General features: G+C 42.8%; 1 long non-coding RNA gene across 1 annotated transcript in view; it reads left to right on the forward strand.

Moving 5' to 3' along the window:
* Positions 1-804: 804 nt before the first annotated feature.
* The window catches only part of LOC120880489, a 55,229-nt gene continuing 34,883 nt past the window's right edge, over positions 805-21,150 (forward strand). Inside the window, exon 1 of the long non-coding RNA XR_005725038.1 lies at positions 805-974. This is a non-coding gene — a long non-coding RNA (uncharacterized LOC120880489). The remainder of the gene's footprint in view (positions 975-21,150) is intronic.

The following is a 21,150-nucleotide window of genomic DNA, read 5'->3' on the forward strand; positions in this document are numbered from 1 at the left end:
GTAAAGCAATTATCCTCCGACTGAGAATAAATTTAAAAGAAAAAAAGCTTACCAGTCTCACTATCAAAATTTGTGTTTTAAAAACTTAGGGCAGCAATCACCCAGTGTACAGTATCTGGCTTCTATCATGCTAAGGGTACTGAGAGTGGTTCCAAGAGCACTTTAGCAGGTAGCCCTCCCCTCCCCCACCCCCAGCTGGCCCCACCGCTTGGCAGGTGGTGAGCTGGGATTTTTGCCTCAGGGGAAGGTTGGGTTGCTGGGTGGAAACCGAAGCTGGGTGGAAATCTGAAGCTGCTGGAAGCCTAGCAGTCCTCAAGTGAAAGCCCAGCAGTCCTCAAGTGAAAGCCCAAACGCTTTAAATCTTGCAGGGAACCGGCACAGAGGGCTCCCCAAGGAAGGGAACATCTGAAAAGATTTAAAGGAAGTACTCTTCAAGTCAGAAGAGACATGGATATTGTTTTAGGGCCCAGGAAGGAGACAGGATTCACCTGAAGAGGCTGGGCCAGAGCAGTGAGCCAGCCATGTGCGTCCAGGGACTGCAAGCATTGACATCACCTGTACCAGCTGCTTGCAACTTTCTCCTTCTGTTCTGGGCACCAGAGGAGAAGGCAGTGGCACCCCACTCCAGTGCTCTTGCCTGGAAAATCCCATGGACGCAGGGGCCTGGAAGGCTGCAGTCCATGGCGTTGCTGAGGGTTGGGCACGACTGAGCGAATTCACTTTGACTTTTCACTTTCATGCATTGGAGAAGGAAATGACAACCCACTCCAGTGTTCTTGCCTGGAGAATCCCAGGGACGGGGGAGCCTGGTGGGCTGCCGTCTATGGGGTCGCACAGAGTCGGACACGACTGAAGTGACTTAGCAGCAGCAGCTGGGCACCAGGTAATTCTTCTGAATTTCTTTCCAGCTCTGGGCAGGGCCAGGGACCCAGCAACCCAGGCTTGGAGTGCACCAAGGGCACCGCTGAGAGGAGGTGAGTAGGGCAGCTTTTGCGTTATCAGTGCAGCCAGACGACTCACCCTGGAGATGCGTCTGCAGAGCAAGGATATCTTTTACTTAGCTTGTAAATCTGTTTGGAATGGCTGAGTAGAGATTCTGATGGGGAGTTATGAGGTTGCTGGAGATACCAGGGCACCTCAGTATCACTACTATTGGCTTCAGATTTCATTTAATTAAAGCAGATGAAATAAAATAACATTTTATGTGTGTAAATTCAGAGTTCTCTACCCTATCTTTGGCACCTCCTGACATCTATCCAAGTTCCTAGTAGATACTCAATAAGCGTTGAATGAGTGGATGAATTCTTAATAGAGCTGAGTTACTCATTTATATTCCTTTATCTTTTAGGCATGTGCTTTAAAAACAGTATAAACAAAAATCTCTATAATAAAAGGCTATGTGTAAAGTTTTTTTTTATTTTTTTAAATTCTTCTCCTGGCATCAGTAATTACTGCATACTAGGTGCTCTTTTTTGTTTGTTTTTATTAGAATAGTTATTTTACAATGCTGTGTTAGTTTTTGCTGTACAACAACGTGAATCAGCTCTATGTATACATATATCCTCTCCCTCTTGGGCCTCGCTCTGTAGGTGCTGTTGATCCATTTAACTCCACAAGAATCCTATGAGCTACAGTTACTATTGTTGTTTCCATTTTACAGACAAAGCTGAGGCACATAAAGATTAAGCCACTTGCCAAAGGCCACACACGAGTAAAAGCATAGTTAGGATCTGATCCCAGGCAGTCCAGTGCCACAGGTTCCTGGAACTCTGCGGTATGTCATCCTTAAAACGGCAATGGCAGGGATAACTGTCCTGAGCTACCACTACTGCTTCGAGGACATGGTAAATGTGAAAGTGCTTGGTAACCTGTGCAATGTGGTATTGTCGTACATTAATTTTAGTTACAAGTATAACAGAGCCCTTTCTCTTAACTTTTTGTGATGTGGCCAGTTTTATTCTGCGTCCTTGGCTCCTACTCCTTTGTCTTTATGTTTCAGAAACGGAACGTTTCTAACTCAGGTTAAGTTTGACTGCTCAGTTCCTCGGCGTGTTCCTCTGAAACCTCTCCTAACTCGAAATGGCGTAAATCAAAGAAGCGATCCCCTCGCTACACGTCTTGCTAATGGAAGCACAGAGTAAACTGAGATAAAGCATAAGTGCTCATAGACACAGTTCAAAATTATGGCGGCTTGTGGAGGGAAGGGATGGTTAAGAGAGTTTGGGTTAGACATGTACGCATTGTTATATTTAAAGTGGATAACCAGGACTTCCCTGGTGGTCCAGTGGCTAAGAATCTGCCTGCCAATGCAGGGGACATGGGTTTGATCCCTGGTATGGGCAGATTCCTCACACTGCAGAGCAGCTAAGCCTATGAGCCACAATTGCTGAAGCCTGCACACTCTAGAGCCTGTGCTCTGCAACAAGTGAGAAGCCCCAACTAGAGTGTAGCCCCGGCAGCAACAGACCCCCAATGCAGCCAAAAATAAATGAATTTAAAAAATTAAAAAATTTAAATACATAACCAACAAGGACATACTGTTTAGCATAGGGTAATCTGCTCAACGTTATGTGGTAGCCTAGATGGGAGGGGAATCTGGGGGAGAATGGATTCATGTATATGTATGGCTGGGTCACGGTGCTGTGGACCTGAAACTATCACAGCATGCTCCAATATAGAACAAAAAGTTTAAACACAAATAAAACAGACAGAAGGGATACAGCGGCTTGATGCTGAGATGAGGAGTGTGGCTCCCTGGGAAGGAGCCTGGCACTGCCACTCAGCTTGGGTCGGGGGTGGGGGGAGGGTGGGGGGCGGTACCTGCTCTTTCTACAAAGTCTCCTGCAAAACAAACACTGAACGCTACTCTCAATTTTTGACTTTTTTTGTAAAAGCAAAAATCCTCTTTGGATTTGTTACCAAAACAAGTACTAGGTCTTTAGGTCTTTCCTGAAATCAAAGGGGCATAAAGGAACCCAGAATAAGGTGAAATTCTGAAAAGCGGGGGATACCTGTGTGTCAAATCCATTTGACATAATTTCGTTATCACTTTTCTTTTGTGCTCTGAGAAGACTAAGTGTGACGATAATTATTCTATTGTATCTTAAAAATTTTATATATGTATGTGTGTATGTGTTTGTGCTGAGTCTTCACTGCTGCACACGGGCTTCTCACTGCAGTGGCTTCTCTTGCTGCAGAGCGCGGGTTCTAGGTGTGCGGGCTTCAGTAGCTTTGGCATATGCAATCCTTCTGGACCAGGGATCAAAGCTATGTCCCCCACACTGGCAAGCATGACTCTCAACACTGGACTTACCAAGGAAGCCCAGATTCTATCCTATTCTGAAAGGACTGCCACAAGGGCTAAAATGACCAGATGAAAGAAGAAGAAAAACGACCAACTTGAACTTTCCACTATGATTCTCAGTTTCCTGGGCTCTTCACACCTAAGTACATACCAGCAACCTAAGAGGCAACCTATTTCGCCTTCGTGCTTAATTGCTCAGTCATGTCTGACTCTTTGCATGTTTGACTCTGCATGTCTCAGTTGTGTCTGACTCATGGACTGTGGCCCACCAGGCTCCTCTGTCTATGGGGTTCTCCAGGCAAGAATACTGGAGTGGGTAGCCATTTCCTTCTCCGGGGGATCTTCCCAACCCAGGGATCGAACCTGGCTCTCCTGCACTGCAGGTGGATTCTCTACCATCTGAGCTACCAGGGAAGCCATAGAGTTAGTGTATTTCTTGACCATATAATTTTTGCTTTCAAAACGCAATGGACTTATTTGTATGCTGTTTCTTTTTAACTGGTAGGGATATATTAGACTAAACTAGTACTAAGCTTTTACTTCCCCTCTACCTTTTCTTCAAACATCACAATCATGTATATAAAAGATGGTCCTCTACAATTCCAAACGAACTGAAGAGTTCTGTGTTCCCAGCACCATCTTCTTTCTACAACTTTGGTAATGGGGTAAATTAGAAACTTGCAGAATCAGGGATGCCCACCTCCGGAGGAGGAAGAGAGTGAGTACGTATTTTTAAGAACCATCCCAAGGACTTCCCTGGTGGTCCAGTGGCTAACACACTGCACTCTCTGTGCAGGAAGCCCGGGTTCTATTCCTGGTCAGGGAACTAGATCCCACATGCTGCAACTAAAGATCCCACCTGTCACAACTAAGACTCAGCACAGCCAAAAAAAAAAAGAGCCATCCCATATAATTCTGCTCAATCAAATTTAGGAAACACCTCTTAGCTTCAGAGTGTGGGCCAACTCCTGATTCTGGACTCGAAGGATCTAGCTCATTCTCCATCTGGCATCAGTTTACTTAAATTCATCAAGAGTAGTTCAATATACTTGTAAAGTGGGACTTATAATACCCCAAGCTGCCCAAGGAACTTGTTGCTACAAAGCCTAGTCTCCTCACTCAGGAATTAGGAATAATCTGGACTGCATTTTGAATGGATCACCCAATACTAATTCTATCAAGTCCCCATCCCTATTTTTCCCAATCCAGCCAGAGCTCTAAACCCCAGCCTTTATCACAGGAGCTCTCATATCCCTGCTATTCCACATATCCCCTAACGTGGACCAATTTATTCCTCCCTTCCCCACAATTGACCTCTCCACTGTTCTCTCTAGAACTCCTGGCTTGTAATCAGCAGACTTTCTTTTTTAAAAAAATTTTATTGGAGTATAGCTGCTTTACAATGTTGTGTTTCTGCTGTTCAGCAAAATGAATCAGTTATATATATATATATATATATATATATACACACATACACACACACACACATATCCATTTCTTTTTTAGATTTCCTTCTCATTTAGGTCACCACAGATCATTGAGCAGACTTTCCTGTGCTATACAATAGCTTCTGATTAAGTTTATTTAGCCACGCTGAGCATGTGGGATCTAGTTCCCTGACCAGGGATTGAACCTATGTCCCCTGCACTGGGAGCATCGTGTCTTAGCCACTGGACCACCAGGGAAGTCCCCTGGACCAAGTAAAAAAGCAAGGTGGGTGCACACAAAAAGCAGACGCACACACTTCAAAATACATTTATATGCTTATATTCATAGACTATTCCTGGTAAAATTTACAAGTACTGATAGTGACTTACTTGAGACAGGGATAAGAGAATTGTTTGTGGTTGTTTTTCTCTACAGTTTGGAGTTTTAAAAAAAGCATGCATTTATCATCTTTTCCGGGGGGGAAAATGTGCCTACATTTTTTAAACACATGGCTCTAAGTCTACAGCACTGAGTCAGTGAAGGAGCAATGTCTGATCTTCTTGCCTTTGGGCAAGTCATTTAATCCTGCTGAGATTTTCCATCACCTACAACATGGTTACAATGATATACAGCCCTCAGGATTAAGTAAGGTCACTCTGTGGACGTGCCAAAGCGCAAGAGTAGGGAACACAGCCGGTATCAAACGAATGCTCAGTAGCCTCCATTTCTGTTCCTGCAACCATAGGTAGCGCCCTGGGAACATCATCTATTGCGGCTTGGGTTTCCTTTCTTATGCCAGGAAAGTTGCTGTGAATGCCACAGCTATTTAAATCAACTGACCTTTCCAGTTAAGGTTCCGGACAACCTCTATCTTAGGCTGGAGATGACTAAAGCTGCTGATGACGGAGGCAACTGGTGGTGTATTGGGAGGTGTGGCAGGGGTGGGGCTGAGCCTTCCTCGGACCCTATGACCTACTGGCTCTCATGCTCTACAAATTTCTCTTGTTAGAGATGCCTGCCAGCTGCACACTGTAATCTCTGAGAAGACAGAAATAGCAAGGCTCATGGTTCCAACTCCCATTCTTTGGGAATGGGACTTGGGCCTGAAGTTTTTTCTATCTTTGCCAGCATTTTAATTCCCTTTATTGCCTTGGCCGCCTCAAGCCTTCTCCTGAGGGTGATGGAGCTTTGTCAAAGCAGTAGGGTTGGGCTGGCAGGCTTTCCAGAGGACACCAACTAGAGAAACGCGCAAGAACATTGTCTCCTTAAGAAGCACCATCAGGGTATCACTGTCCCACCTGGTTTGTTCAAGCCACGTGACCTCACTAGGAAAGTCATGTGCTGTAAGCACCTCCTACCCCAATTTCCATCAGCTCCACATATTCCGGTCTTTATCATATAATCTAAACAAAAAGCAATGAGCTAGCTTGCTGACTACAGATAGTAAAATCACTCCACACACACTACCACAGCTGTTATAAAACTCTTCCTGGAATTAAGCTAAACTTGCCCAGGGTTCAACAGCTGCTATGGTTTCCACAGTTTTACACAAATACCTTTATTAGTATGAGAAGCAGCTTATACAGAGCTCCATTCGACCCTCAGGGCTTTCACTTATAAAAAGGTTTTACAAAGGGTTAATTTTATATGTCAACTAGGCTGGCCCATGGTGCCTACCTATGGTTTCTGTTTCTGTGAAGGCATTTTTGTGTTATATCTTTTTCTTTTTAAAATCTTGGCTGTGCTGGATCTTCACTGGGGTGCACGGGCTTTCTTAGAGGACGGGCTCTAGAGCTCTGGGGCCCAGTAGTTGCAGCTCACGGGCTTAGTTGCCCCAAGGCATGTGGGATCTTAGTTCCTGACCAGGGATAGAACCCACATCCTCTGCATTGCAGGGCAGATTTTTAATCACTGGACCACTAAGGAAGTCCCTCTGTGAAGGTGTTTTTGGATGAGGTTAACATTTAAACTGATGGACTTTGGGAATTTCCTGGCAGTCCAGCAACTGGGACTCTGTGTGGCCACTTCAAGGCACACAGGTTCAATTCCTGGTTGGGGAACTAAGATCCTACAGGTCTCGGGTCATGACCAAATAAAATTAAATAAATTGATGGACTTTGAGAAACAAAGTGGATGGGCCTCATCTAATCTGTTGAAGAACTTAGTGAAAAAAAGAGTGACTCTCACTGAGCAAGAAGGGATTCCGTTGCGACTCAACCTGCAACTCTTCTCTGAATCTCTACCTCTTTTGTATGTGCCAGGCCTCTGCAATTGCCTGAGCCAATTCCTTAAAATAAACCTTTCTCTCTCCCTCTCTCTCCCTATCTCTTTCTCTATCTCACCTCATATATATATTTATTTATAGATAAGCATATATATATTTACAAATTTTGTCCTAGGAGAAAATAGAACCAATTAGTTTTTACCAGCATCTTTACCAAGGTAAAAAAAAAAAAAAAGCACACATCGAAAAAAACTAGAAAAAATATGTGAAATGTTAAAATTAAATACTAGAACTATGGTTGATTTTCCTACATTTAAAAATGTTTAGTAAGGTGAGAATGTATTACATTATGATGAAAACATTTAAAATTAATTTCTTAATAGGGAACTTTATGTTATAAAATGATAGAGTTTTTAAGTAAAACAAAACAAAAAGAGTGTGTTTGCTATGCAAATATAGCTTCAAATCAACTAGCCCAGGGCTTTCTTTCAACCGGATGCTGCCACTAAGACCCTCTAGGAACCCAGCTCAGAGAGTGGAGCTGCCCATCTCCGCAGATTCAGATGTGACCAACAGTCTATGAAGGCCAGCTTCATGCAAAGCTTGATCTGGGTGCACTTGCTCTCAGCGAGCATTCATCTGATTCTCACAGCTCCTCTAGGTGTGCTCAGTGGCTTCAGTTGCGTCTGACTCTTTGTGACCCCATGGACTGTAGCCCGCCAGGCTCCTCTGTCCATGGGATTATCCTGGCAAGAATTCTGGAGTGGGTGGCCACTTCCTGCTCTAGGTGACAGGTACACTATTCTCACTTAGCAGATGAAGAGACTGAGGTTCCAAGAAATGATGTGATTTGCTTGAGAGGCAGTTAAGAGGCAGAGCCAGGATTTGAAACCTAGTTTCCTAACTCCAGTCCCTATCATGGTTACCTTTGCTGAAATCCCAGATGATGTGAGAGGGGGCCAATACCCAGAGTCTGGTTCATTCTATATCAGCTTTTGTATTGGAGCAGGTATCACATGAAAAAAAAATGCTTATGATCAAACTTTTGTGTATCAGTTCCAGGAATTGAGCCACTGCCCATTTTTTGGCCTTTTATAGTTGGCCTTGGAACTGTCATGGCACTGGTGGGTGTGCCATTTAGCTTGTTGTTGTTCAGTCGCTAAGTGCTGTCAGACTCTTTGCAGCCCCATGGACTATATCATGCCAGGCTTCCCTGTCCTTCACTATCTCCCAGAGTTTGCTCATATTCATGTCCACTGAGTTGGTGATGCTATCTAACCATCTCATCCTCTGCTGCCCTCTTCTCCTTTTGCCTTCACTACTTCCCAGCATCAGGGTCTTTTCCAAAGAGTTGGCTTTTCAAATCAGGTGGCCAAAGTATTGGAGTTTCAGCTTTAGCATCAGTCTTTCCAGTGAATATTCAGGGTTGATTTCCTTTAGGATTGACTGGTTTGATCACCTTGCAGTTCAAGGGACTCTCAAGAGTCTTCTTCAGCACCACAAGTCAAAAACATCAATTCTTTGGCACTCAGCCTTCTTGATGGTCCAACTCTCACATTTATACATGAAAAAACAATAGCTTTGACTAGGAAGCCCTTTGTTGGGAAAGGGATATCTTTACTTTTTAATATGCTGTCTAGGTTTGTCATAGATTTTCTTCGAAGGAGCAAGCATCTTATAATTTCATGGCTGCAGTCACCATCTGCAGTGATTTTGGAGCCCAAGAATATACAGTCTGTCACTGCTTCCACTTTCTCCCCTTCTATTTGCCAGGAGTGAGGGGACGATCTTGAATGTTGAGTTTTAAGTTTTAGTTTGTAAGTGTATAACAATGAACATATAATGAGCCTCAAGGTCCACTGGAAGTTGAACCTTGTGCCATCTTGGACTCAGTTTTTTTATCATGTCCTGTGGTTCTGTCATTCTTTTAAAGGTTTTGCCCTGCCCCCTTCCCTCCTGTTTCATGGAAATCCCATCATGGGAGATTTGGCCTATCGGAAAGGACAAAGATTGCCTTGGGGAACATAATCCATTTCCAAGGTGTGTGCCATTATTTTCCCTTCTCCTAAGTTCTTTTTGGGGACTCCTGAAATGTCCCCATCCCTTGTTTGCTTTTGAAATAAGTGTTCAGGGAGCTGCCCAGGCAGGTTCGAACACACAGCTGCCAAAGCCCCAGCCCTTCCCCTGCCACCCTTGCTGCTGCTGCGGGTAGAGTGGGATCTATGGCCGTAAACACTGGAGTCAAGTTGCAGACACTCAGCTTTCTAGCAGACTGTCCTGCCCTGTGTGTTTGCTTAGGGGGATTTGAAGCCCTGTGCACGCCCCCTCCCTCCATTCCATGCTTCTCTGAGTCTTTGAGCGCTGTGGCTCCGTCTGATTCCCGGTGTGTCTGGCACATGCTCTGGGCCTGGTGGTCCCAAGGGACCTTGGAGTGGAGGAGCAATTCCTTTACATTTTCAAAGCCAGACTTGGCTAAGGCCTTTCTGGCATCTCTATTCTTTCCCCAAAATGAACCTCTCTAGAGACCTGTGTGATTGTTAGATCACATTTGTCAGGTAGGGACCTGACTGTGGACTTAACTGAAAGAGGTTTATTTTTCTCAGACAAGAAGAAGTCAGAGGTGAGACTTCCACGCTGCTCCAGCAGATAAGACTCTGTACCCCCAATGCCAGGAGGCTCAGGTTTGATCCTTGGTCAGGGAACTAGATCCCACATGCCACAACTAAGACCCAACACAGCCAAATAAATAAGTAATTTTTTTTTTTTAAACAGAGAGAGAGAATATTCAACCTAACAAAGAAATATGTCTCTTAAAAAAATTTAAAAAGGAAGAAGTCAGAGGTAACTGCCCAGGCTATGCAGTAGTGCTAGGATATAATCAAGGTACCAAACTCCTCAGAAGATGTTTTTGCTCCACGATCCTTAGTATGTGGCTCTTCTCATAGTCTAAAGATGGCTTTTGCATCTCTTAGCATTACTGAGAAAGGATGCTGCCTTTTCTTTCTTGCTTTTAAGTATGGGGCTTCCCAGGTGGTGCTAATGGTAAAGAACCCACCTGCCAATGAAGGAGACGTAGGAGATGCAGGTTCGATCCCTGGGTCAGTAAGATCCCCTGGAGTAAGAAAATGGCAACTCATTCCAGTACTCTTGCCTGGAGAATCCCATGGACAGAGGAGCCAGGTGGGCTCTGGTCCATAGGGTTGCAAAGAGTCAGACACGACAGAAGCAACTTAGCACACACATGAAAGCAATTATTTTAATTAAATGAATGATCCATAAACTCACTGGCCTTGTAAAAAAATTAGAACATTACAGAGAAGGCTAAAGGCATCCTTTCACCATTTCTTCTCCCAGTCCCTGGAATTGAACATTGTTATCACTTTTTTTCTTTTCCTTCAGAACTTTTCGTGCATATTTCATGCATTTGTATATGCCCACGAAAAATATGAAGCTTTTAAAAAATTTCATTTGTATCATATTGTATGGATGGTCCTTCAACCTTTTTCTTCCCTTTCCAATTCAACTGTATATTTTGGCAATTTATTCTTTTATTACATGTAGCTTTCTCAAGTTGTCTTCTACTTTCTATTTCTAAACTGCTTCCTGATATTTCCTAATATGAATATATTACTCTAGCTTCTTTAGCCAGTCAATCCTCTATTAATTGACACATAGGTCATTTCCAATTTAGGATACTGAAGAAACATGATCCACAGATCATTCTTATACACATGCCTCTTTTGTATATATAGATACCATAAAATGAAATTTCTGGGTTTTAGGAGGCAGGCAATTTAAATCTTTACAGGTATTACCAGGTAACCCTCTCCTCGCATGCAGAGATAACCATATCTAAGAATGTGGTTTATTCACCTTTAACTCCATTCTACCTTTAGGTCTAGCACAATCTAAGCTCAATAAATGCCTGCTGAATTGCACGCTTCACCAAGATTTTATATAGAGATGACCTGGTCAATTTGCTGTTTCTGAGGCCTCCCTTAGACTGGTTTTTGTTCTAAAAGTTCATCCTGTTGAGTCTAATGTTCTCTGTCTCTCTGTGAGATCTTAGTTCCCCAGCCAGGGATCCAACCCATGCCCTTGCCAGAGAAAGCAGGAAATCCTAACCACTGGACCACCAGGGAATTACCCTCTCTCTCTTTACCCTTATACTTTGGTTCTTTTCTATTTTGAAGATCCAGGGAGAACAAACCTAATTCCAGTTTCATGTGATTTGCACAGCTTATATCATACTGATGATTGCTGCTCTACCCCCATTTCCACGCCCATTTAAAAATTTTCAGGGTTTTTGTGAAGATAAATGAGATAATCTTTGTGAAAGTAGTCTGAGTTCTTTTCAAGGGTAGAATGTAATATGGCAACAACATGTCCCCAGTTTTTGAGAACAGGATTCAATTCTATCTTATGAACTCTTATTTCATGCCATTTAATGTTTTAAATAGCTCAGTCGGTAAAGAATCTGCCTGCAATGCAGGAGACCTGGGTTTGATTCCTGGGTCGGGAAGATCCCCTGGAGAAGGAAATGGCAATCCACTCCAGTATTCTTGCTTGTAAAATTCCATGGACAAAGGAGCCTGGCAGGCTACAGTCCATGGGGTCGCAAGAGTCAGACATGATTTAGCGACTAAACCAAACCAAGGTTTTAAATATGTAGTATTTTCATAGGGCTCAAAAATTTACAAAAGGTATATACCGAAAAGTCTTGTTCCCATTCTTATTCCCCATCCTTTTAGTTCCTGACTCCTCTTTTCCAGGTCCCCACATAACAACTTTAATTCATTTTTGGGTAGCATCCCATAACTTCCTTATTTAAACACTTACAGATACTTAAATAAAATTTTGTGTTTCCTCACTCTGCCCCCTACCCCTATTCCTCACTTCTTTCTATTCACATTATATCTTTCTTTAAATTAATTTTTATTGGAATATCGTTGCTTTCCCGTGTTGCATTAGTTTCTGCTATATAGGGAAGTGAACCAGCTATATGTATACATATATCCCCTCTTTTTTGGATTTCCTTCCCATTTAGGTCCCTGCACACATTATATCTTGATATTTCTAAATGAAAACACATAGTGCTTCCCAATGATTACTTTTGATTTTTTCTATTAATAGAAATTTAAAACAGTATATGAAAAATTTAATCTTTCAAATAATCTCCATCAAGCCTCAACAATCAACCCTGGGATTTCTTTGGAAGGAGTGATGCTAAAGCTGAAGCTCCAGTACTTTGGCCACCTCATGCGAAGAGTTGACTCATTGGAAAAGACTCTGATGCTGGGAGGGATTGGGGGCAGGAGGAGAAGGGGACGACCCAGGATGAGATGGCTGGATGGCATCACGGACTCGATGGATGTGAGTCTGAGTGAACTCCGGGAGATGGTGATGGACAGGGAGGCCTGGCGTGCTGCGATTCATGGGGTCGCAAAGAGTCGGACACGACTGAGCGACTGAACTGAACTGAACTGCCAATTTTTAAACCTATTCTTCTTTTAAAATTTTTGTTGTAGAATCTTAAAGCATATCATATTTCTATATTCATCTTTCTTATTTTTAATGGATATACAAATACTCTGATCTAAAGATATGTACCATAATTTATTTTAGCAGTCCTTCATCAGTGGATATATGTTTCTACAGTATAATTCTTTTTAATAAATGAAATTATATCTATATGTGTACATATGTGTATGTGTGTGTGCATGCTCAGTTGTGTCTGACTCTTTGCAACCCTGTGGACTGTAGCCTGCCATGCTCCTCTGTCTATGGAATTTTCCAGGCAAGAATACTGGAGCGGGTTGCCATTTCCTACTTCAGGGGATCTTCTCAACCCAGAGACCAAACCCAAGTCCCCTGCGTCTCTTGCATTGGCAGGCAGATTCTTTACCACTGAGCTACCTGGGAAGCCTGTGTGTGTATGTGTACACACAGATACAGATAAACACAAACATACACATGTGGTATAGTATTTTTTATTATTTAAAATTTTCACATAAACAAATTCATTACTTAGAAAAGGAAAATATCTACCAAACCATGGTTTCAATTTGGAGTTAATAAAATGGAATCACTGCAGAACCTGAACAGCAACTGTGGAGCTTCTGATCTGCTCTTCTCAAAATGCTGTAGAATCTTTGATATTAAGTACCTGCCCATATTAACACTCTTCTCACAATTTCATCATTAAGAAAGCTATGGATTTCCTGAATTTTATCTGCTCTTTTTTCTCTGCAAGGCCTTTCACAACTTACCCAGACTTTGTCCAGTTTCTTAACCCCAGCATTACTGACATATCAGACTGGATCCACCCCCACCTTTTTTTTTTTTTTTTGCTTGGAGGGACTGTTCTGTGCACGGCAGGATGTTTAGCATCATCCCTGGTCTCTACCCACTAGATGCCAGTGACACTTCCCACCCCTCTCCATTCTGACGATCAAAAATGTTTCCAGACATTGCCAAATGTCCTCTGGAGAGCAATTTCCTATTGCTTCAGACTTACAGCAAAGGGAGGAAAGCTGGACAAGATGGCCAGCAGTAGACATGGAAACACTTCATGCTCTGCTAGCTGATAGCCAAGTATGAACAAGCAAACTGAATCATGCTTCTGCTTCATTTTCCATTCAGAGACAATTACTTGTTTATTTAATAAAAAGTTCTAACTTACTAGTTTAAACAAGGCTTGAGAATCTTAGTAGAAGCAGAAGGCTAATAAATGAATTTGGTAATTCCCCTTTGAAGCCAATGACCTTGGTTAATATTTCTTAGCAGTGACAGGTCTTAAGTAGTGTTTATTTTTTTTTTACCTCTGAAAAGTCATATTTTGTGTATTTATTTTGTGATTTAATGTTGTGTTTTCTATTAAATGTCTCAAAGTGAATTCTATGGAGTTGAAACATGTTTCACAGGTGACTTGAATTTATATCCAAGTCTTGATTAATTTCCATCCGAAAAGTTCTGTGTTTTGGTCTAGGTTGGCTCACAAGGTGTGTTTTCAGTTTTAGAATTGGAAATTGATCTCAGATGAGCAAATGGAAGAGGAGTATGCAGTCTCCTTTATCTTTCTTTTTGAGAAACAACTTGTCTTCTTTACAGAGGGAAGAATGGAACCAAACTTTCCCAACCTAGGCTACAAACATCCTGTAAGGTGCTTAGGAACCTAGCTATCCAGGGTTTGTTCGCATTCCTACTCTTCTATGAGATTCTGCACCTGCTAAGCCAGAATGGTCTATCTCATTCTCTTTGCTCTGACAGTGTTTTAAAACTCTGCTGAGGACTTTCCTGGTAGTACAGTGGATAGGAATCCATCTGCCAAGTCAGGGGACATGGGTTCAATCCCTGGTCTGGAAAGATCCCACATGCCACAAAGCAACCAAGCCCGAGAGCCTAGAATCTGTACTCTGCAACAAGAGAAGCTGCCCCAGTGGGAAGCCTGCTCACAGCAACTAGAGAAATCCGGTGCACACCAACAAGGATCCAGTGCAGCCAAAAAAAAAAAAAAAAGAACCCTGCCTGACAACAAGGTGACGTGTGGACACATGTTCCCTCTTTTTTTTTTTAAATGAAACTGTGACTTTATTTCTTATTTAGTGTTTGGCAGTGCTTCAAGTGGAGAAGGCTATGACATCCCACTCTAGTACTCTTGCCTGGAAAATCCCATGGGCAGAGGGGCCTGGTAGGCTGCAGTCCATGGGGTCGCGAACAGTCGGACACGACTGAGTGACTTCACTTTCACTTTTCACTTTCATGCATTGGAGAAGGAAATGGCAACCCACTACAGTATTCTTGCCTGGAGAATCCCAGGGACAGCGGAGCCTGGTGGGCTGCCGTCTATGGGGTCGCACAGAGTTGGACACAACTGAAGCGACTTAGTAGTAGTAGTAGTAGTGCTTCAAGATTAGTAGTATCACAGTTCCCCAATCAGAGACTGAACCTGGGTCACAGCAGTGAAAGCACTGAATCCTAATTACTAGAGCACCAGGGAATTCTCCACATGGCCCCTCTCTATTTATTTAAGAGTTTATGAATTTTATATCAACACACACCTGAAGAATATGAGTGGGAATGGATCTTAAAGATGAAAGCAATTAAAAACTGCAAGAGGCCAGATAGAACAATATGGCACATGGCCCCTCCTCCATTTGACTGTGAGCAGCTTAAGGGCATGAACTCATTATATTTCTATCCCTGAAATCTCCAGTATCCATTATCTTACATGGCAAGGGACCCTGCCAAGCTTCTCTGTCCAATTTTTCCAGGGAAGAATACTGGAGCAGGTTGCCAGTTCCTACTCCAGGGGCTCTTTGCAACCCAGGGACTGAATTCATGTCTCTTGCATTTCCTGAATTGGCAGGCAGAGTCTTTACCATGGTGCCATCTGGGAAGCATCTGAGTCTCTTATCTGCCATATATTTTATGCATAATCTTATCTGATATTTACTTTGCAAAGTGTATTCTTATACCCATTTTTCAGATGAATTAGAAAGCTGAAGCTCAAAGAGGTTGAGAAACTTACTCAAGGTTACCCAACTCAGAAGCAGGCATGCTAGAATACAAACCCAGAGGTCTGATTTCTACATATTTGTTCTTTCCATGTGTCATTTCACTATGTGATGGAGGAGAATCTCTCGGGAAGCTCCTATGTAGAGTAAAAGCTTTAGTTAAAACATTCTTATTTTTTTCTCTACAGGACATTCAAAACCTTGGTAGTGTCTTAGATTTCTCCTTTACAGGAGAGAGTCCTTTCTGTTAGAGTTGGAAGGACATGTGTCTCTTGCCTAGAGAAGCAGTTTTTTCATAGTAAGACAGAGATCCATTGGAAGGGTCATCTGGGGTGGTAAGAACCCTCTGGCCTGTTCCAGCCTCATTTCCTCCCTGGCACTGCACAAGGAGGGTACAAGCAGTTTTGGATGAGTGCCTCTGAGACAAAGCCTGTGGAAAAAGCTGGGGTGGGGAAGATCTTGAGAACATCAAAGCCCTAATGAGGCCTTTCCATGCCTACTGCTCAGTGACTTCTTGAGCAATTCTTTTTGTAGTTTTTTCCTACTTCTTTGCTCCTGGTCTATCTTGCATAGGGTAACTAGGTAACATTGTCCAAACTAAGACGATTTTGAAAGGAGAACAATATTAATAATAACTCTAGGATAACAGAATCTCCTGGGGAAACCAGTATACAGAGTTTCTCTCTTTTTTGGCTGTGCTGCATGACTCATGGGATCTTAGTTTCCCCGACCAGGAACCAACCTGCGTCCCTTGCACTGGAAGGCAGATTTTCAACCACTGGACCACCAGGGAAGTCCCCCTGGTCTCTCTGTTTTAGAAGTCTTATTTCCATAACATTTCAGAAACCTTTCAGAGGTCAATGTCCTTGACATCCTCGAACACAGGGAACACATGTGTACAGGTGAGATAGGACATATCATAAGGCAGAAAAAATTATGGGGCCTTTTCCAATCTGCATGACCTTGGATAAGCCACTCAGCCTCACTGAACTCAGTTTCCTCATGTACATAAAAGCAAATGGTATTCATCTCAGGGCAGCTTATATGGAATAAGTAAGAATATCACAGGTACTAAGTCTGCATACTAATCTCTTTCTCAGCTGGGCTGGGGATGCTTGCGGTTGTTGGGGTGGTGGTGGGAACCACTAAATATTTGGTTCCAAGGTCAGAGGATCTCTAGAAACCCTGACAGATGATCTGAATTTCAGGTTCCTGTGATCTGAGGATTCTGGGTCCATTATAAGTTAATGAAAGTGGGGCCCATTCATTTTTATTGGTTAAAGAAAATCCATCTACCAGTTGGGAATAAGAAGGGGAAAAAAGAAGAGAGAAAAAAGTACTTCAAAACATACTTCCTGTGCTGCCCTGCATACGGGGCAGAGAAGGGCTTGGGGGAGGATCTGACATGAGCCCACCCATGACAAAGTGGAGAGAGGACGAGAGGTCATCTTGGTTGCTGTGTTCACAGGTTCCATGTAAATAGGAACCAAATAAATATGAAGTGAAGGAAACAGCTGAGATGCTAAGCTTAAGGCTGAAAACAACCTCAGTTTTGGCCTTTTACCTGTTTTCTTGGCCCTGGCAATAGGCTTGCAATCTCCTGACTGGACAATGATCCCTTAGGCATCCAAGCTCAGTGAGCATTTCCCAAGACTAATTAGCATTTAGGAGAGAGTTCCTGTTAAGACAGCCTCTGCCTTAGGCTTCCTTGAGCTGAGAGGAGGTCGGTACCTGCTTGCCTGAGACCTACTAGCTTTGATTAGAAGGTAAGACTGTTCAGCTGATGCTTTCTTGGTCGGTACTGACTTCATTAGTTGTGCTGGAACAGCTATAAGATAGGCCAGTGATAGGCCTTGTCTATACCCTGAAACTAAGTGAGAACACCCTGTAAATAACGGTCATGAATTCCATCCAGAGAGACAAGGCCACACCTGACTCTAGTTACTGGGTTTCTGAACAGCACACAGCACACAGCTGGGCCTGGGCTGGCGTGCATTCTCATCTTCCCTACCTTTGAGCTCCTTCTCAAGGCCTGGGGCTGTCTCTGTTTTCAGGAGCCCTCCAGGCTCCTCTGCTCTTTCAGTGCAATGAGCATCAGATGTGCTCAACTGCTAGAAGGCACATGGCTGGGGTGCTATTTCTGGCTTGGGCTGAACTCAGAAGTCCTAGAAAGAATGTTTGTGACACTACTTCTCTTCTGAGAATTCATAATGCTCTGCCTGGCTGTTCCTGATACTCACTCAGACAATAGGCTTGTGGACCACGGCATCCACAGGGGGGCCAGGGCAGAAGGGTGATGGAAGTGGGGACACCAAAGCAGCTCTCTAGTGGCTGGTTCAGAGCAAACCATATCCTTGCCTGCTTCATTTATTTATTCATTTGTGCATTTATTTATTTTTTACTTATTTTTGGCCATGCCATGTGGCATGTGGGATCTTAGTTCCCCAACCAGGGATTGATTTTTTAAATTTTTTTTAAGCAGGAGAAGGAATGATTTATTATTACTAGCAGCAAGTAAGGAAAACACATTTCCAAAGTAGAGTCTCCTTAACAGCAAAATTGGGCAAATTTTAAGCTAAAGGTACATGCATATTCATGAGGGGGCTTGAACAGACAAGAATTCAGCAGAGAATTGGGGCAAAGGTTGACAGAGTCCAAGCTTTAGTTGACTGAAGTCGGGAGGGTCAACATCATCATTCTATCCTCCACCTGGTAGGGGCCTTAGTTTCTGGTCTCAGGACTTAATGAAGCTCACGTTCTTGATGTCTCATTGCAGAAAGGATTCAGCGAGACAAAGTGATAGACAGGAAGTGGAGTTATTTAGAGAGAAACACATTTCACAGACCGTGGGCCATCTCAGAAGGTGAGAGCGGCCAGAAGCGCAGATTCTTAACCATTGGGCCACTGGGGAAGTCCTGTGAATTCACTGAACAGCTGCACCTAGGAACTTCATGCACATAAGAGAACAAATCCGACTTAACATTCCTGCTTTCGTGGATTTTATATTCTAGCAAGGGGGATACAGATAATAAATAATAAGCATATTAAATAAAGTGTTTAATGTTAGAAGATGTTAAATGCGATGAAAAAAGAAAAGAGCAGAGCAAAGGAGACCAGGAGTGCCAGCGGGGAGGATACAGTGTTAGGGAGGTCATTTTAGATGTCATTGAGAAAGAGATTTCAAAGACTTGAAGGAAGTGGTTAACTCAGCTCTTTTCTGAGGGAAGAGTGATGAAGGTAGAGGTAACTTCTAGAGGAAAGGTGCAAAGATGGCAAGATGTCTGGCCTGCTCAAGGAGCCACAAGGAAGCCAGAGTAGCTGGAGGGGAAAGAGCTAAGAAGAAGGCTTCAGGGAAGTGAGGAGTGTGGGGGAGGCGCTGAAACAACAGGGCCTTGTATGCCGCTGTAAAGACCTTAACTTCCACCTTAAATGAGATTGGAAGTCACTTTCAGGATTTTTGAGAAGTGGCATGATCTGACATTCAATAGGACCATTCTGGAAAGATGGTGGCGGCAGTGGAGGCACACGTTTGGGACATTTCTGAATCTCCCTGTAACAACAGACGGAGAAATGAGAATGAAAACTAAAAACCCTGGGACAACATTTAGCTCAAAATTAGGTGACAAAGTGTCTTCACAAAAAAGAAATGGACAGAAACACATCAGCAAAAGCCATAAGACCTGCATGGTATCAGCTTCTCTGTGTCATGGTATCAGACAGGCAAATTTGAGAAGATCATTTTGCAGGCAGGTGACTGTGGGGCCTGAGGTCAGATCCCGGGGCTGGAGCACACCAGTCCCTCTGAACTTTTGAAACTGCCCATTGCAGGCTCCTTTCCTGGACACAGTGCTATTTGAGGAGAAATTGCTGGGGGTGGATTCAAAATACAAAAAAATAGGACAAAAGAGATGCAGAAAGAAGCAAAAAGTAATGAAGATGACAAGGATTTGAGAGAACGTGACAAATATTTCAGATTGGCAAAAATTTTATATACATTATATCTTATATAATGTATATATATTAATATATATTGAAAGAAGTGTTAGTTGCTCAGTTGTGCCCAACTCTTTGCAACCCCATGGACTGCAGCCCACCAGGCTCCTCTGTCCATGAGATTTTCCAGGCAAGGACACTGGAGTGGGTTGCTATTTCCTTCTCCAGGGGACCTTCCCAACTCAGGGATCAAACCCAGGTCTCCTGCACTGCAGGCATATTCTTTACTGACTGAGCTACAAGGGAAGCCCTATTAATATATATAATTATTAATATTAACATATCAATTATAATTATTAATATTAACCTAGGAATTATAATTATTAATATTAAAATATTATTTAATGGGAGTCCTGAAGAAGAAAACCAAAGCAAGGAAACAAAAACTAAACACTGTAACTTGAGAAACTTTGGCTAAACTTCAAAAAGAAAAAGAAAAGAAAGAGATTTTAAACTATATATTGGAAGAGCATATAAAGTGCTGGAGAACAAACATGTATTAGTAAAACTTCTAGATTGTAAAGGAAGTGAAATGAGCATGTTACTTATAAGAGAAAGAAAATTCATTTATCATCAGACTTTGTCACAGCAATACTTTATGTCAGGATCAAATGGAGTACCATTTTTAAGTTACTCAAGGAAAGTAAAGATGAATTGAGGATTTTATTTAAGGTTGGGACTTCTTTAAGAAAAAAAAAAGTATTTATTTGGATGCTTTGGGTCTTAGTTGTAGCACATGGGATCTTTACTTGCAGGATCCAGGATCCTTTTTTTTTTTTTTTTTTTTAGTTGCAGCATTTGAACTCTTAGTTGTGGCATGTGGGATAGAACCCCAGCCCACTGCTTTGGGAGGATGGTGTCTTAACTACTGGACTGCCAGGGAAGTCCTGAACTGAGGATTTTAAATCCAGCAAAATTTACCTTTAAAGTAGAAACGGCCCTGACAAATTTATCAACAAGCAAGAGCTCAAGGAATATTTTTCCATGAGCCCTTCATAATGAATGTTGTGAAAAATATGCTTCAGACAAGCTGAACAACTTAGGAATAATTAGTATAAAGACTGTTGTGAAAGTCGCTCAGTCATGTCTGACTCTTTGCGACCATATGTACTATATATAGTCCATGGAATTCTCCAGGCCAGAATACTGGAGTGGGTAGCTGTTCCCTTCTCCAGGAGGTCTTCCCAAGCCAGGGATCGAACCCAGGTCTCCTGCATCGCAGGCAGATTCTTTACCAGCTGAACCACCAGGGAAGTCCATAAGGACTCTTGGTGAATATTAAATACATGGCTCCTTGTAGAATTAGATTAAATGAGAGTTAGCAGTAGGGCATCGGAGAAGGCAATGGCACCCCACTCCAGTACTCTTGCCTGGAAAATCCCATGGATGGAGGAGCCTGACGGGCTGCTGTCTATGGGGTCGCACAGAGTCGGACACGACTGAAGCGATTTAGCAGCAGCAGCAGCAGCAGTAGCACTAGGGCATAGCGTATGTAATAACAGCATATGCTCTGACAATGTAAATTTAGTATAACCATTAACAGCTAAAGAACAGGAATGGCATAAACAAAAGCGATCTGAAGGGCTGGGGTGGAAAAAATACTCTTACAAAGGAAAATATGTCCTTTCGACCAGTTCTCAGGAATGCCTCCTGCCCTAGCCAGTCTATTTTCATCTACAAAGGCT

Source organism: Oryx dammah, unplaced genomic scaffold (assembly GCF_014754425.2).
Source record: "Oryx dammah isolate SB20612 unplaced genomic scaffold, SCBI_Odam_1.1 HiC_scaffold_21, whole genome shotgun sequence".
NCBI lineage: Eukaryota > Metazoa > Chordata > Mammalia > Artiodactyla > Bovidae > Oryx > Oryx dammah.